A 15,620-nucleotide genomic window follows, 5' to 3' on the forward strand; every position below is an offset into this window, starting at 1 on the left:
ATGGAGTGGCATCATGCAAATTCACCCAAGAAAAAAAAATTCAAAACCACACCTTCTGCTGGAAAAGTTACGGCTAGAGTGTTTTTCGATTTCGAAGGGCTCTTGCTTGTGGACATCATGCCAAGTGGAACCACCATAAATTCTGAAGCATAATATGTGACGACACTGAACAAACTTCAAGCTTGACTGAGTCGTGTTCTACCACATTGGCAAAAGCAGGATCTTTTGCTGTTGCACAACAATGCATGGCCACATGTCAGTCAAAAAACCATGGAAGCAATCACAAAACTCAGATGGCAACACTGAAACACCCACCTTACAGTCCTGACCTGGCTCCATGTGACTATCATCTCTTTGGGAAACTGAAAGACTCTCTTCGTGGAACAAGGTTTGAAGATGATGACTCCCTTGTGCACGCTGCCAAACAGTGGCTCCAACAGGTTGGGCCAGAATTTTACCGTGCTGGTATACAGGCACTGGTTCCAAGATGGCGTAAGGCAGTTGAGAGGGATGGAAATTATGTGAAGAAATGAAAATATTGTTCCTAAAGGATTATCTACACACTGTAAAACTTTCAAATATGTAGAATAAAAGATGGATTTTTAAAAAAATAGTGTGCATTTCTTTTGGAGTGACCCTCGCAATAATGTAAATAAATCACACATCAATAACCTGCTGCTTCATATTCTGGTGCAAAGAACTATAAGCAAACACGTACACCAGATGTTTTAAATCATTTTGTTTTCTGATTTCCACTTGTTCCTTACTTCACTACAGGCCATTTACTGAGGAGGAAAAAAGTGTCTATAAGGACTGCAATGGGGGAAACAGATTAAGTCTCTTGTGCTTTCCAATATTTCTGCTTAAAATAACAATAAAAGTGGACTTAGAGCAATAGAAATAATTTTTAGAGTACTTCATAGAAAGGGCAAGAATTGTAGTCATCTGTTGAAGCTTTAATCTGATTGAGAAATAAACACTAACCGAAAAATTGGGATGGGGTGCCCCTGTGCCTGACACATCAATGCAAAGTTCTTGCCAACTGGTCGTTGAATCACATCAAACTTTGCTGTCGATGCAACACGGGGACCAGAGCTACTCACTGGCTCTGTAGCAAGAAGAAACAGGTTTTAGGCATGATTCACAGGCTTATTTAAAGAAGCTAAACAGGGAAATAATTATGCTTCAGAGTTTATGCAGATTAAGACTATGTAAATACTAATTTCCTCTTCTAAAATGAACATGCAAAGCATATCAATAACTATCAAACAGAGTGTAATGTATAAGGATGTACATCACCACTGATCAAATACAGGCGATACTGAGCAAGTAACAAGCTTCTTAACTTGTCTGTCCATAGTTCAGAGCCTCCACTGTTTAGTGAGTTGTGATCTCTCATCTTACATTTATATTTCGAGGCTTTGTAGGGTAAACTGTGTCCGTTATATGATCATCGGACCTGAACTCAGTGCTGTTTTTGAATGATACAATGGCTACCTCAAGTATTTTTACAGTCTTACTCATCACATAATCTAATACTTCCAATCTGTTGTTTGTGGCCTTCCTGGTCCTTTATCAACCAAGAAATTTGCATTACAAGCAAACTAATCTCAGAAATATGTTCCACCTTTCATTATATTGAGATGATTGATACATACATTTTAGGAACAAGATTTCATTCAGTTCATGGGCTACATTTCAGTACGTTGGGAAAAACCAACTAGCAGAAAAACTACAAAATCATATCCTGAAGAAAACTATCACAAGTTTCAAAATAACCAGACAGACACAAATTATGAAATGGCTTAGACCGAAAACAACAGAAGTGTCAGAAAAAGCACAACAGTGTCAACCACTCACAATCATCTCATCTACTGAAAATTGCCTGCAAGACAAAAACAACAAATCTGCAATTTTTTTAGGGTGCTTTGTCAGAAATGCCTTTAGAAAAAGAATTAATTAACTGTGAAGCAACAAAGTCAACCATTTGTTGTATTGCATCATAATGTTCAATCAATGAGAAATAAAATTCCAATGCTGGAAGTTTTACTTCAGTCTGAAATAAATCCAGATGTAATATGTATTTCTGGACATTAGCTGTGTAAAAAAGAAATTCAGGCAACCTCTATTCTAAGGTACTCATAGACAATTCTCTACATTTGGTGGTACTACCATCTTCATAAAGGCCCAGATAAAATTCTGTGAGACAGGCCTAAAAAACATCTTGCACAACAAGTTTATAATGACTTTGAGCTTTCTAAGATTAAGCTGCCTGAACTAAACTATATAATTATAAACATATATGGAGTACAAGTAGTAGTGTTCCCATCTTTATGACCACATTGGAAATTCTACTGAATAGTGTCAGGTCATTAAATACCAAAATAATACTTTGTGATGATTTTAACAATGATTTTTCAAAAAAAAAAAAAAAAGTAATGCTACACACGTTTTGATAAACTTAAGCAAATCATTCAATATGATCCCCACAATACGCTCTCCAACAAGGTCAGCTGAGCACACAGATTCAAAAATTGACCAAATCTTCGTAACTGATACTAGCTCCATATTCTCTGGGAAAGTACTGAGCATGGGATACAGTGACTATGGCACTCTGCACCTGAGCATTGATATGGGAAAAAGCAAAATCAGCACCAAAGAAGTAATTCAAAGAAGAACCATTTCTAAGGACAATTTTAGGATTTTTAATTTGCTATTTGCCAAGGAAAATTGGGAAAATATTTATATGCAAACCACTGTTGATAGCATGTTCTTAATCTTTGACAACAAAACAAAATGGCTCTGAGCATTATGGGACTTAACTTCGGTGGTCATCAGTCCCTAGAACTTAGAACCACTTAACCCTAACTAACCTAAGGACATCACACACATCCATGCCCGAGGCAGGATTCGAACCTGCGACCGTAGCGGTAGTGTGGTTCCAGACTGTAGTGCCTAGAACCACTCGGCCACTCCGGTCGCCTTTGATAACACCTTCCTTTATTATTTTAACACAGCATTTCCTCTTGAAACAAAAATTTAAAGCGATAAAAACAGAAAGTCATTGGTAACAAAAGAATCAAAATTCCTAGTGAGAGGAACAGATTTCTACAAAATTGCTGTAAAAAATACAAAATCACGCAAGAGTTTTCTGAGTGTTGTAAAGCTTACAATAATGTCTATCTTACAGTCATTAGACTGGCAAAATTTTATGAAATGACATTTTCATAAGTACTTCTTCAAACAAAATGAAACCCATGTGGAAAGTTATAAAAAAGAAACTTGTAGTTGAACACCTAAAAAAGATAATATTTTTCTATCACTTAAAGATTCTAAGGTCACAGATCCACATACAACTGTAAACAAATTCAATAAATACTTCACCTCAGTAGCCGAAGGTTCATTCAGGCTAATTGCAAGGTAACATTCTCAAGTTCCACCTATACGTCGATGTTTGTTTACGAAACAAACCCCGACAAAATTATGAATGTAATAAAATCGTTGAGCAATAAAACCTCTAGTGGCCATGATGAAGTACCTGACTTCATATTAAAAGTAAATGCTCCCCTCAAAGTAAATCTCAACCATCATCAACCATTCATTAACAAGTGGCATTCCAGGATGGAATGTAACAATATTACGAAAAGGATAGTTGCTATTCACCATACAGTGGGGATGCTGAGTCACAGATAGAGACGACATGGTCTTTTTGTTGTGCCTATCGGCGACTTAGCATCTCCGTTATATGGTGAGTAGCAACTATTCTTTTCATAATATTATTACATTATTGAAGAAAGGTTCCTCTGATTTAGTATCCAGTTATCAATCTTTGTCCATATTAAGCATCTTTTCAAAAATCCTGGAAAAAGTTTTTTTAATGACAGACATAAATATTTAATGTATAATCTTGCCCCTATCAGCAATCAACAACATGGTTTTAGAAAATCTATGTCCAACCAAACAGCAATTCTGAAACTGTTGGGTCACATACTGAAATCACTCAAATAACGTAATATAGCTGAGGTATCTGCTTAGGTCTCTCTAAACCTTTTGATGTACTAGATCATAAAATACTGCTTGATAAATTGGAAAGAAAGGGAACACGAGGTCTGGTACGTAGCTGATTATGCTCTTACTTACAGAATTGCAGAGAGAAGGTATCACTTCAATACCATAGACTGATGAAAGATCAATAAAATACGGTGTTCCTCAGAGCTCTGTTCGAGGTCCACTACTTTTCCTCATTATGTAGATGATCTTGTTGATCACACGGGCTATCCTGTTTGCTGATGATATAAGCCTAGTGTTGACTAGATCTAGTCCTGAAGACCTTCAGCCAGTGTCTGACAACTCTGTGAAAAGACTTTCTCAACGGTTTAACAAAAATTTCCTAATTGTTAACAGTGGAAAAACTGTATGCATCAACTTCCATTTAATTCCCTCATCCTGCCACGAACTATGCAAGTAAATTTAACTAATGATATAACTGAAAATGTAAATTCAAAAACTTTTTGGGGCTGTGGGTTCAACGGAATTTAAAATGGGATACACATATAAACAAATTATCAAATAAACTCTCATAATTGTGCTATGGACTAAGAATATTGAAATCTACCTCCACAGTAATGCAAGTGTACCATGCACTGTTCCATTCCTTGCTGCGCTATGGAATCATCTTCTAGTGAAATTCAACTCTCAGCACAAGTATATTTAAACTACAAAAAAAGAGCACTGAGGATAATTTGTGGTCTCAAAAAGATGGAGTCCTGTAAATGTCACTTCATAAACTTCACGTTCTAAACATCCCATGCTTGTTCTTCTGAGAAACAATCTTATTCACCAGGGAATATCTCATAAGAACAGAAAAAATAATCCAAGACCAAGAACACTCGTACATTATACCAGCGGACTATCGAATATCCACAAAATTTTTTCAAGGACATCATCATACCAAAAAACTATAATTCACTTTGGTGTCATATTATACAATAAGATGCCAGATCAAATAAAACTTGCTCCAGACCCGGTAATTAAAAACAAACTAAAGGCATTTCTAACATAGCATTGCTTCTATTCAGTGCAAGAATTCCTGGAAATGAAAAATTAAAAAAGTGTCAATAAAATATTAAAAACTAAATGTAAGCTGAGTTGCCAAACATGAAACTTCTGCGTCCTTTGGATAATACTGTGATTAAATGTAGAACATTTGTAGGAAAATACTAACCTATAATTCTACAGTATACAAGTATGTTTCTGTTACACTTATCAATTTTTTAATGCTTTTTATGTATGTTCATCTTTCACTAGACATGAATTTCATTGTCTGTGCATTCTAATAGTCAGTTTCATGTTTCATGGATTTTTAAATGTTATTCTCCTTCTGTTGTATATCCAGATTCATTATTTCTGTATTCCAGTGAACATTTGTGTAAATTTTCAAGCGGCAATCCATTTGCTTATATATTTCTTAGTTGCACATATTCAATTTATGTATATTCTTTGAGTTTATTCATCAGTGAGCACATCTGTATAATATTTAAAGTGACAATCCATTACCTATATATTTCTTAGTTGGTCATATTCATTTGTTTGTATACTCTGCATATTAGTACATTCATCAATGAGCAATTTTTCTGTTTCCATTCTCACTGTGTAATTTTCTTACTGAAAAATGGCTTTTCCAATATTATGAGTACTTTTTGTACAATATGTGGTCGACAGGATAAATAAAACGTACAAATATGAACATCAATGTATAATATGTGATCCACAAGGTAAATAAAAAATGCAAATACGAACATCAAGACATTCTTGCATGCTCAAAACTTAAATTTTCAATTTTCGATTGAGTACCACTGATATTTTGAAAACCGTAAGCTGCAAGTCTCTTTTCTAAACCGATGGACTGAGAACACTGGAACTTCTTATGAAACAAAGAGGTAGCAATAAGAACAGCATAAATATGAGTTTCTTACAAACCTAAAATTTCATGTTGCTGTTGTTGTAGTGCTTGTCTTCTCAAGCAACATATGCCATACAGCCTGCATTTGTGAAAATATGTGTAATGATAATCTTCACTTCACCCTCATTGTACCTTAATGCTACAGGCTCATTCTGATAATATTGTATTTTGACATAGTGTTAAAAATGAAGGCTTCTCAAAAAGTATCTGACCTTATTTTTTATTGTAGAAATCAACAATGGTATCAATGTGCGTGCACTCTAACATTCGCAGGCATACACAGAGTGCATACCTGACTGTTTTCATGGCTGCAAAAACAGCCAGGTGCCAGCTATCTGTTATCAAGTGAACAAATGTAAGAGGGAGTCGTCGAAATTTGTGCTGTGGGCAAAATGACAGAAAAAGTAAAACAATGACACTGCATCAAATTTTGTTTTAAGCTCGGCAATTCTCATGTTGAAACACTCCGAAAGGTTCGATTAGTATTTGGGAATTAAGCAATGGGTACCAAAGAGGTAAAGGTGTGGTACAACCACTCCAGAGCTGGCCACTATCAGTGAAGAGTGAAGCACGTTCAGGTAGGCCCTAAACGTCTACTAATGAGGTCATTACTGACCATTTGAGGACCCTGGTGACACAGGAGAGATGAATCACAATCAGAGAACTTACAGACAAAATTAATACTGGATCCATTCATTCCATTGTAATGGGCATTTGGACCTCAGTGGGATCTCAGCAAAATTTGTGCCAAAGTTGCTAACAACTGAGCAGAAGCAACTTCGTTTGGCGATCACACAGGGCATGTTGGATACTGTAAAGAGTAATCCCAACTTTCTTAACATAGTGACCACTTGTGATGAGTTCTGGTTTTATGGGTATGTCTCAGAAGCAAAGTTCCAGTCATTGAAATGGAAGCATTCATCATCCCTGAGACCCAAAACAATGAGGCAGGTCTGCAGAAATGCGAAAGTCATGCTGACTGGCTTTTTAGACTCCACTGGCATGGTCCATCATGAGTACACCCTGGAAGGTACTAATGTCAATAAGGGGCTTAATCAAGAGGTTCTGCATTGCCTTCTTAAAGCAGTGAGAAGCAAACTGCCAGACTTGTGGGCAGCGGGCAGTTGGCACCTTGACCACAATAACACATCCACTCATCATTCTTAACTCATTCAGAGTTTTTTTTGGCCAAACACAACATGTCTGTTGTTTGTCAGCCCCCCCCCCCCCCTCCCCTATTCCCCTGACCTGACACTGAATGACTTCTGGCTTTTCCCAAAAGTGAAAAGACCCCAAAAAGGGACCAGATTTCAGTACAGTGAAGACATTAAGCAAATGATGCAGCAGCTGCAGAGCATACCAAAAAAGGATTTTCAGTGGTGCTTCCAGCAGTGTCAGTAGCATTGTGAGAGGTGTGTAGAACCTGAAGAGGACTACTTTGAAGGTGACTGGAGTCAAACAATTACCGTATTTACTTGAATCTAAGCTGCACTTTTTTTCTGGTTTTTGTAATCCAAAAAAACTGCCTGCGGCTTAGAATCGAGTGCAAAGTAAGCGGAAGTTCTGAAAAATATTGGTAGGTGCTGCCACAACTAACTTCTGCCATCGAATGTATGTAGCACTACATAGGCATGCTTTGCAGGCACAAAGATAAATACTGGCGCCAAAACTCTGCATCAGTAATTAAATTTAAAAAAAGGTGGAAGACGAGCTTTTTTTCTCCGCCCCGTGTTTTGACCACTGCATTTTCATACATTGTCCAACGAAGTAAATACAAATTCCATATTGTTCATCTTTGAATGTAGCAGCATTTCAATGTACTACGAAAATAGGACTGGCAAGACTGTTGGGGATGTTTGTCAATATGGCCAACTCTACATTCTGAATTTTTGCTACCTGTGAGAAGAGATGGTTGCTAAGAGGAACTTTTATTCATTGTGAATCACATGCAGTATTCTCTTCACCATAAGAATAATACTAACATAAACATTTTGCCATGTATTCTTTCATGTTTGCTGCTATCTCATTTAAATCCTCTCTGCCTAATAAACTACGAAACTAGAGTGAGACAACAGCAAACGCGGAAGAATATACATATCATGTTATGTTTATATTCGTATTATTCTTATGCCCAATAGTGATACAGTAAGAAATGAAGCACGGCAATTGACTAGATTTTTAAATCTAAGATGACTCTAATTTCTGTGCAGAATGTTATGTACTAAAGAGGCGTCTGCAAAGATTTTCAAATGGAGAAAAATTTTCGCTAAACGCTCGTTCAGAACATCTTCTATCATACGCAGTCTATTATTTGGTTCCTGTTGATCATTATCAAAGAAAGCAGCAGTGTAAGTAACAACAAATAGTAGTCTCTTGCCACTGTTTCGCTAATGAGACAATTCCTCTCTTCTTTTTTTTTTTTTTTTTTTTTATTGTAAGCGGCGGTAGTGTGCACAAAAGCAAGCCACGCCACGAGCGGCGACAGGCCGTAAACACTCATTATCAGAATGCGACAAACAATGCATGACACAGTACAATAATGCTTTTTCAGCTTAGACTGATGTAAACACCTATAACAAAGAGAACGGCACTTATCAGTTCAAAGCAAAATAAGCAATCCGTTCAAACCAGACAAAGCATGTGAAAAAGGAAGGATACCCATATAAATACGGACAGAGCGCCTGATGCATAGCAATGACTACATGGTAAAGCTTAACTGCTATGCTTACGACTCGCACCAAACTACTGTAGCTGTATTGTCATTCATTCTACCTAAACTGTGTCTCATATTACAATGGACCAACTTTGTTTCGATTTGGAGGTGCGGTCTAAAACTTTTCTCTCCCCTTGAATTTCGAGTCTCAAATTTCAGGTGCGGCTTAGATTCGGGAAATTTTTTTTTCCTTGATTTCGAGTCTCATTTTTCAGGTGTGGCTTAGATTCGAGTTTGGCTTAGATTCAAGTAAATACAGTATATCTGAATAAAAATGGATTTTATATACGAAAGTCGGATACTTTTTGAACAGTCCCAAATGCCCTTAACACTCCTCAACTTGCACCATCTGTTGCTTAGGTACCTCCAGATATAGTGGAAAGGAAATGCAGGTTTTTTGTTGTTAGGATACTCACAGATAATCCCTATAATCAACAGCTTTCATAATGTGAGGGTATCCATAATGTGGCTAAATTCTGCAACTTTGCCATTAACAAATTACCGTATTTACTCGAATCTAAGTCGCACTTTTTTTCCGGGTTTTGTAATCCAAAAAACCGCCTGCGGCTTAGAATCGAGTGCAAAGCAAGCGGAAGTTCTGAAAAATGTTGGTAGGTGCCGCCACAACTAACCTCTGCCGTCGAATATATGTAGCACTACATAGGCATGCTTTGTAGGCACAAAGATAAATACTGGCGCCAAAACCTCTGCGTCAGTTAAAAAAAAAAAAGTGGAAGACGAGCTTTTTTTCTCTGCCCCGAGTTTCGACCACTGCATTTTCGCACATTATCCAATGAAGTAAATACAAATTCCGTATCGTTCATCTTCGAATGTAGCCTAATTTCAATGTACTACGAAAATCTGACTGGCAAGACTGTTTGGGATGTTTGTCAATATGGCCAACTCTACGTTCTGAATTTTTTCCTATCTGTGAGAAGAGATGTTTGCTAATAGGAACCTGATGAAATGTGAATCACATGCAGTATTCTCTTCACCATAAGAATAATATGAATATAAACATTTTGCTATGTATTCTTTCGTGTTTGCTGCTATCTCATTTAAATCCTGTCTGCCTAATACACTACGAAACTAGAGTGAGACAACAGCAAACACGGAAGAATATACATATCATGTCATGTTTATATTCGTATTATACTTATGCCTAATAGTGACACAGTCAGAAATGAAGCACGGCAACTGACTAGATTTTTAAATCTAAGATGACTCTAATTTCTGTGCAGAATTTGATGTACTAAAGAAGCGGCCGCAAAGATTTTCAAACGGTGAAAAATTTTCGCCTAACTCTCGTTCAGAACATATTCTATGATACGCAGTCAATTTTTTTTTTTTTTAAAGCGGCGGTAGCGCGCACGAAAGCGAACCATGCCATAAACACGCACTATCAGAATGCGACAAACAGTGCATGACACAGTACAGTAATGCATTTTCAGCTTAGAGTGACGTAAACACCTATAACAAAGAAAACGGCACTTATCAGATCAAAGCAAAATAAGCAATTGATTCAAACCAGACAGAGCACGTGAAAAAGCAAGGGTACCTGTATAAATACGGACGGAGCTCCTGACGCATAGCTATGGCTCGTCATTCATTCGACCTAAATTGTGTCTCATATTACAATGGACCAACTTTGTTTCGATTTGGAGGTGCGGCCTAAGACTTTTCTCTCCCCTTGAATTTCGAGTCTCAGATTTCAGGTGCGGCTTAGATTCGGGAAATTGTTTTTTCCTTTATTTCGAGTCTCATTTTTCAGGTGCGGCTTAGATTCGAGTGCGGCTTAGATTCGAGTAAATACGGTATTTGAACAAAGAAACAGATTATGCACCCAGAGTTCCCTACATATCTCATAAAAAAATCATTATACAGCTAACAATTAAAAATATATTTGAAGTTGTTACAAATCACTTAAGTCTCTCAAGCTTCATTGTGACTGGTTGACACATCCAATTTAACAGACACTGTTAACCCTACTCTGCCTCAAAACTACAAATTTGCCAAACAGATGTTCTTTTGAATATCGCACAATCAGAGACTGTCATAGTTATGAATAGCTAGAATGGTGAGCAACTGGATTGGTGACACATCTTTACTGAGTTTTATTCTGATGAAATTAGTAAGAATTATGAGACAGACTTCGGAACATACTGTAAATAATGGGGAGCAATGCCAATGCATGATCATTCAACAGCCATTCATTAACAACTGAGATTTGTTGCAAATGCATAAAATTGTGTGGAGCCCACTTGCAAACAAGCCAGATGTACTCAGTAGGGTCGATATAGTGCAAGCTCAGGGAGTCATAAGACTATTATTATGTCTGTGGAAGATTCACTGACTCACTCCAGTAAAATTATTGGGCAAATAGCGAAAAGTCTTTAGCTGGATTTACAAATTTCAAAGGAGATGCTATAGGTAACCAGACATTTTTATGTAATACGAAAGCAATCCCTTTGCCATTCTAACATTAACAATGCTCAATCCCATCTCAATGCACACCAGCAGAAAACATACCCTGCTACCCTCACATGTTTTCTCTTGAAATCTTACTCTGCCATATTTGTGTTCCTAAGGGAATAAAATTTTGACAGCTGTCAGCACCACCATCATCTAGAAGCTATCAATCAACAGTTAGTTAATGACACAGTATCTTTCTTTCAGGGAGGAGCAGCAAACACCAGAACATTCCACAGGTGGGCCAAACATATGTATGAGTAAGGAGGGGAAGTCAGGCAGTACATGTCACTTGCATTATACTGTGGGTTCACTATGAATAGAAGCAGCAGTGTCACCTTCGACACTACCAATCCTATTTTCTTCTAATCACTGAACATCCTTCTATTGCTTTCATTTGGTGTCCAACATCCACAATTCAGTTCTACATTGTAATGCTTCTTTCTGTAAAATTAATGCACTGCAAACGAACCTCAGCTGTCTATTTTATCATTAAATCTTAATACGATGACACATGGGTCAGAAGCGTCACCTTTTCAAGATTTATTTTTTGCCCATTCTCCAAACATTGATTCACCATTGATAAGGTGTCTAAAATCTATTTGTTTTATGTCATTCACTTAGTTATCACAGCTCTCAGTGGTATTGTGTAAAGTTTGGAAACCACAGATACTGCCACATCAAGTTGCCTTGTACTCAACAAGTACATGCAAGAAAAATATCTTAATATTACTTTCCATCTCATTAGCACACTTAATATAGAAATGCACACCAGTGTCAGTAATCCACTGGTTGTTACAGTGCTATTTTACTATGAGGCCATATCAAGAGAACGTTGCGATACACTGAAGGAAACAAAATGAGTAACTGAACTGCAGTTCTCAAAATGCTCTGTGAAGAAACTGATCACCATCAGTGATAGCATGGATTGCATCACTGTGTCATCTGTCCTTTCATAATATTTACGATGATATAGGAAGTATACAGCTGTCAGAAAGAGATGGAGCAAATTGACAGAACCTGTGGAAACTTATTTGACCTTAATAGATTCAGCAAGCCTTCCATAAGTACCCTCATAAAAAATTACAACACATCCAAATTGGCCCCTCTTCAATTTCTTAAGTGTGATAAACCTGTCAGATGTTTCAGCAGTCTATAAGCAGGAAAATCGTTGCCAATAACAATGTGTCTAAGAGGAATCTACTCCACATGTGACAGTTTCGTTCAGGCCTCCAGCAGCAAAACATCCTCAGAAGTTCCTACATTTGCCATAGCTCATCGATCCAGAAGATCTTTTCCCATACTTTGAGTATTTAATGACAGTGTCAAGTGCACATGGCTGAAGTGGATGTTCTGTCGTAAGTGTTACTATTTAGCATAGATGACTCTAATGAGTGACACAGAGATAAGAGAGAGAGAACAGGGTCAGGTTTGTACTGTTGTTTATGGCGACGAAAGAGAAGAAAAAGGGTGAAACTATAAGCCAGCACTAGACCATCCCTCTCAAGCATCACCAATGAGGCAAGCTAGTTTAATGTGAGGATCAATCACCATTAATAGTTCACAAGTCCTCTCTTCATGAGGCATTGAGTTTGAAATGAATCCAGCTGTTTCTTGGCCACAGTTTTTGGGTGGCCATTCATGTGGACATGCAGCTTGTTGGTTGCCATGCCCAAATAGTATGCAGCACAGTGATTGTAACTTAGTTTGTAGATCACATGACTGGATTTGCAGGTAGCCCTGCCATTAATGGGATAGGTAGTGCTTGTGACTGGACTGGAGCAGGCGGTGGTGGGAGGATGTACAGGACAGATTGTGCATCTAGGTCTATTACAGGGATATGAGCCATGAGGCAAGGGATTGGAAGCAGGAGTTGCGTAGGGATGGATGATGATATTGTATAGGTTTGCTGTGTGGCATAATACCACTGTGGGAGGGGTGGGAATGATAGTGGGTAGGACATTCCTCATTTCAGGACACGACAAGAGGTAGTCAAAACCCTGGCAGAGAATGTGATTCAGTAGATTCAATCCTGGGTGGTACTGAGTCAAGAAGGGAATGCTCCTCTGTGGCCAAATGATGGGACTTTGTGAGGTGGTGGGTGGCTGGAGAGATAAGGCAAGGGAGATTTGTTTTTGTACAATGTAGGGAGGGTAATTAATGTCTATCAATCAGAATCAACCAATGCCTGACTCAGTTGACTGTCCCTCCAACCGTAAAAAACTGTCACTGCCTACAAATCACCCCCCCGATAACTTTCCAGAATATCTTAACCTCGAACCTTGCCTCACCATTATTCCCCAAATCCCTCAACATGTAAACTAACCTTACATCTGCAGAAAGAATCACAAACCATCACCTACAAACTGATTCTGACCTTATAATCCTGCATGCTCACAAAGACTAAGACCACTGTTGTTTCTAACTACAAGGATTATGCGGCAGAATAACTCAGCCAGCTATCAGATACATTCACTTGCAAACCCTGCCAAAGTGGCCCCATTCCAAAAACCCAACAGAAAATACAGTCTCTCCTCAAATTCTTAGGCCCATCCCAGAACCTCTCCCCAATGTGTATCTCTCTCCTCACCCCTACAACTACCTGCACTCCTACCTTCTACATGCTTCCTAAAGCCTACAAACCCAGTCACCCAGGATGCCCCGTTATGGCTGGTTATTGTGACCCCACTAAGAGGATCTCTGCTGTTATATACCAACACCTTCAACCTATTACTTGCAGTGAACGCTACAGTATAAAAGATACCAACCATTTCCTCCACTGTTCCTGCCCCTTTACCACATGGTGCCCAGCTCATCAGTATTGATGCCACCTCCCTTTACGCTAACATTCCCAGTACCCGTGGCCTTGTCTCTACTGAACAAAACCTACAATCTACTTCCTAGTCGCCATGACCAACTACATCCTCACCCACAATTAATTCTCCATTGAAGACATTAACTACAAACAAATCTGGGTTACGGCTCTGGCACTCAAATGAGACCATCCTAGGCCAACCTATTTATGAGCCATCTAGATGAATCCTTTATAAACACCCACAGCCCTAAACCCCTCACCTGGTTCAGAATCACTGATGACATCCACATGATCTGAATTGAGGGTGAGGACACCCTATCCACATTCCTCCAGAACCTGAACACCTTCTTCTCCACTCACTGCAGCTGGTCCTACTCAATGTAACAAGTGACCTTCCTCAATGCTGGCCTGCACCTCACAGATGGCTAAGTCAGTGCCTCTATATCAAACTTATCAACCAACAGCAATATCTCCTCCTTGACAGCTGCCAACTACCCCATACCAAAAAGTCCCTTCCATACAGCCTAGCCACCGGTGGCCGTTGCATCTGTAGTGACGAGTGGTCCCCCTTGATATATACTGAAAGTCTTACCGAGGCCTTCACAGATGTTAATTAACCTCCCAACCTTCTACAAAAAACAGATCTCCCTTCCCTTATCTCTCCAGTCACCCACCACCTCACAAAGTCCGACCATCTGGAAAGAGGAGAGCATTCCCCTCATAACTCAGTTCCACTCAGGACTCGAGCAACTAAATCACATTCTTCACTAGGGTTTCGCTAACTCTCGTCATGCCACGAAATGAGGAAAGTCCTACTCACTGTGCTTCTCACCCCTCACACAGTGGTATTCCACTCCCCACCAAACCTACACAATATCATCATCCATCCCTACACAACCCCTTCTCCCAACCCCTTGTCCCATGGCCCATATACCTGTAATAGACCTATACTCGAGACCTGTCTCATTCATCCTCCCATCACCAACTGCTCCCATCCAGTCACAAGCATCACCTATCCCATTAAAGGCACGGCTACCTGCAAAACCAGTTGGGTGATCTACAAGTTGCATTCTTCATGCACATGACAACTAATAAGCTGTCTGTCGACATAAGTGGACAACGACAAACTGAGGCCAAGAAACAGCTGGACCACCCCGTTACTGAGCACGCCCCCTGATACAATCCTCTTCATTTCAATGACTGCTTAACAGCCTGTGTCATATGGATACCTCCCACCAACACCAGCTTTTCTGAATAGCATAAGTGGGAACTCTCTCTGAAATATATCCTACTTTCCCATAACCCTCCTGATCTCAACCTTCATTAGTCATTGTCCTTACCCATCTAGGCACCTCCCTGCTCCCATTCCAGCACTACACAGCCCTCTGTTCCACAAATGCACCCACTGTCTTTTTAAGTCTCTCATTTTCTACAACCCCGCCCTTCCTTCCCCTGCCCTCCGACTAATGTAAATGCACACAGCTGGCCTACTCTCTCTCCACCTCATCCTTGTTTGCTCCCACAAGCAGCACTTTACCATCCCCCACTCATACCCTGCTATCCCTCCCTGCCCCAGTCTCCTCCTTACCTCCACCACCCAGTTGCTTCTCCCATCACGCACTGCTGCTCACAGTCTGGCCTCAGCAGCCAGACACTGTGGT

At 39.1% G+C, this 15,620-nt stretch overlaps 1 protein-coding gene across 1 annotated transcript in view; it reads right to left on the minus strand.

The window, feature by feature from the left end:
* Nucleotides 1-15,620, minus strand: part of LOC126091914 (Down syndrome cell adhesion molecule-like protein Dscam2) — an 895,908-nt gene that overhangs the window by 496,226 nt on the left and 384,062 nt on the right. The gene's annotated exons all lie outside the window — the stretch shown is intronic.

Source organism: Schistocerca cancellata, chromosome 7 (genome assembly GCF_023864275.1).
Source record: "Schistocerca cancellata isolate TAMUIC-IGC-003103 chromosome 7, iqSchCanc2.1, whole genome shotgun sequence".
Classification (NCBI taxonomy): domain Eukaryota; kingdom Metazoa; phylum Arthropoda; class Insecta; order Orthoptera; family Acrididae; genus Schistocerca; species Schistocerca cancellata.